The 3,432-nt window shown below is 48.2% G+C and overlaps 1 pseudogene across 1 annotated transcript; it reads left to right on the forward strand.

Annotated features, from left to right (window-relative positions):
* Window positions 1-741: 741 nt before the first annotated feature.
* On the forward strand, window positions 742-3,065 carry LOC308627931 (spermatogenesis-associated protein 31A6-like; annotated as a pseudogene). The gene has a single exon. The product of its transcript is annotated as a spermatogenesis-associated protein 31A6-like (transcript).
* The last annotated feature ends 367 nt before the right edge of the window (window positions 3,066-3,432 follow it).

Genomic DNA, 3,432 nt, shown 5'->3' on the forward strand with positions numbered 1-3,432 from the left:
AATACCCCCCCGCCCAAAAACAAACAAACAAACAAACAAAAAACCTTCTTTGCACTCTTCAAAGAAGAAAAACTGAAAAGATTGTTATCCACTTTAAAAATAAGTAAAAGGGGAAAAAACCCCACAGAGTTTTAGTTAAATGTAGAAAGTCATGTTGTTCATGAACACAGCTTGCCTAGATAGAGGACAGTGAGAGTTGGGTGTTAGCCCCTCACTTTTTCTTATCTCTCAGCATCAAGTAAAGCTGAAGGGGAGGAGCAGGAGTAGGAAGAAAAGTGGATCTTTGAAAGGTAAGCCTTTGCCATTCAGCCCTGCGTGACCCGAGAGTTAGCTTCCATCTCTCCTAGTCCTGAGGGCCCAGCTTCACGGTCCCTGAGGATGCCAGTGGCAGAGCTTATTCCTCAGGAAACAGAGCCTGAGCCTAATTAACAGAGCCTAATGAACGTGGAAGCACTTTGCAAAGGACAAACCCTTTTCAAGTGAGACTTACCATCACTGTCAGGGACATGTGGCCTTGGACACTGATACTTGGGCTCCAGAGTCTAATCCTCCAAAGATTTCCCTTAAAGGGCCATTGCACTCAGCCTCCTGAAAGACTCTTAGGCCTCTGCCTTCACCACCATGACCCAGTCTCCTGATTTCCAGCTCTCAGAGATTGCCTGGAAGAACTGGAGGGGACTCACGAATGGTTTCACTTCTGCAAAGGTAAAGAATCTTTCCCCTTCTCTCCTGGGTCGTCCTTCCTCCCAGAGCCTCTAATGTGACCCCAGCCCTGGAAGGGGGAGCCATGGGAGGGCGTGGCTAAAGCCCTAGGGTGAAGGAGAGCAGGGGCATTATGAAGTCAGTGTGGGGGCAGAGGAGGGTTCTTGGGCTGCAGGTGCCCACCCCTGCCTGTCCTGTCCAGCCATCCTGGCCCCATCTGCTCTCCTACAGCTGCCTGGGGAGGCTTCCTGGCAAGGGCAACTTTCATCAGCTCTCATGTCCAGACCCTCCTGGTGAGGCGTGCAAAGCAGTGCCTGCTGGAGCCTGTGGAAGATACTGCTTGAAGGGTTGGGAACCCTGCATGAACACCTCCTGTAGGGTTTCCTTCCTTGATCCAGACACTCGAGAGGTGCTGGAAGCACATATTATAAGGTTTTGGGTAAAGCACAGGTGGACCCGACCCCTCAAGGTCCTCAAGCACATAAATCTCTTTAAGTCATAAAAGTTCCAACCCTCCACCATTCTACAGTTTGCCACTTCCCCTTCAGCCACCTGTGTATCTGGGTCCCACTCAACAGTCAAGTGTGCTGAGTTCCCGGAGAAACCTCCTCAGGCTCATTCAGGAGAGAAGGTGATAACAGAAGAGTCAGTTCCTACCGTGAAGAGGCCTCTCCTTGCCCCCTCAGCTGTGTGTAAGGAAATCCAGAGTGCCCTGGGAGCGATTCCATCTGCTGACTACCATGGACCCTCAAAGGTTTCTCTGACTGGACAGGAGGACAGGCCACCTTCTCAGTCCCTCACACTCAGCCTTGTGGGCAGAACCTGGAAGAGTGAGACTGTGGAATGGGTCAAGAGGGACAGCCTAGAGCCAGGTCCAAGTTCAGCAATGGTCAGGAATGAGCCAAGAGAGGAGAGTGGTGGTCAGGCCTCATGAGACCCCTGCCATAGGGTAACAGTGATGGAGGTGAACTTAGGATCCCAATCTTTGAGAGGTGAAGAGGCCAGGGAGGCTGTGGAGGCCAAGGAGCCTCCTGCTCTTCAACCACAGTCTAGTGTTATCTTGGAAACCAAAGTGTTGACAAAATCCCAAACCACAAATGTACATATGAGGAGTTTAGAGGTGCCAGGGGCCAGTAGAAGTTTCCTACTACCTAGACTGTCTGTTTTCCAACATCCAGGTGAGCCATGCCTTAACATGGAGGTTGCTAGTGAGTTTAACTCCAAAGTAAAGGTACAGTCAGACAACCAGCTTCAGGACTTTCCCAAACACAGGTTCCTTGCTGCAGACAACTTGGCTTCTCAGGTGCCTCAGTGCCATCCCCAGAGAGTCCCCACCAGAGACAGGTTAGCTTCCCAGGAGCCAAGTGGCCTTATGGAAGCCCAAAGGAGCCACCTAGGGCAGCAGGAGCCCAAAACTTCAAAACTCCAAGACTCATGGAAGAGCCAGAGCAAGATGATTGCCCCTACTTACAAAAGAGAGGACTGTAGGAGGCATAAACCAGGAGAGCATGAAGAAAGGTTTAAAGAATTAGGGACCTCTCAAGCTGGAAGTATGAGCCGCCCTGCCCAGGTCAGGGGAATAACAGACTATTGGGAGCAGATGTCTCCAGCTCATGCCAGAGAAGAAACATAACCCTACAGAAAGCCTCTTCAGAAAAAGGATGAGGCTATTTTTAAAGTGGATTTTCCCCAAGAAAAAAGTCAATGGTCGAGATGCTCTGCAAAAAAAAAAAAAAAAAAGCCCATATCAGCCACTGCCCAGAGTCACGGATCAGTCAAAAGCAGATCAATCTTGAAGAGTGAGACTGCTGAGGGTCAGGCACGCATGAGAGCTGTTGGACAGATCCCAGAAGAAAAAAGAGCAATTCATCATGGACTTCATGCCACAAAGTTAAATGAACACAAACTGGAATTCCAAGTCCCAGTATGTGGGTGTTTCTGCTACCATAGGCTTACCTCCTACCCAGAGCAAGGGAGAATGATGGGTTATACAGCCTGTGGTCATAAAGCCACCTCCAAGGGCCAGAGTTGTTCTATCAGGGAAAGGGAAGTCAGACACCAACATAGTTTGAAAAGTGTAAGGTTCGACGATGAGCAGCTGGGCCTAAGGTGCCTCCCATCCTTGCCCCCCAAGAAGAGTTTGTTTCCAGTTAGTACCTGCCAGTATGGGCCAAAGATTCCAGGTGCCCCAGCCCGCCATCAACACTGTCCAAGGCATTGTCATCTTTGGGGAGGTGTCTTGCCTGGTCGACAGTAAAATCCTTCTTTAGTCTTCCCTTTAGTAGGAAAACATATCTCCAAGTAAAAATTCAGTCCATGTAGAGAAAATGATTTTCTCATTAGCACATCCAAGATATTTAATGTTCCCCAATACATATATATATATATATATATATATATATATATATATATATTTATATACATATATATTTTTCTAATAAAAGCATAGTGTAATGGCTGCTGTCTGTGCTGTGCACTTTGTCTTCTAGAAGGGAGGGGCATGGAGGGAGGTGGACAGTAGCATCACAAGCTTGCTCCTTGTCTCGTGTCCCTTCATTGCACCTTATGATACTGTCATTACACAAACCAAAATTACTCTAACAATGAGATGGGAAAAACCTATGAAACCCACACCCAAGGACCTGGTTCAACCAGTCTTTCTCCTTCTTCTATGCTACTTTGAACTTTATGCAACTGTAGTGGATAGGTTTACACGATAGGGCCGGACAT

The sequence above is a fragment of the Mesoplodon bidens genome (assembly GCF_964165515.1).
Source record: "Mesoplodon bidens genome assembly, chromosome: 14".
Classification (NCBI taxonomy): domain Eukaryota; kingdom Metazoa; phylum Chordata; class Mammalia; order Artiodactyla; family Ziphiidae; genus Mesoplodon; species Mesoplodon bidens.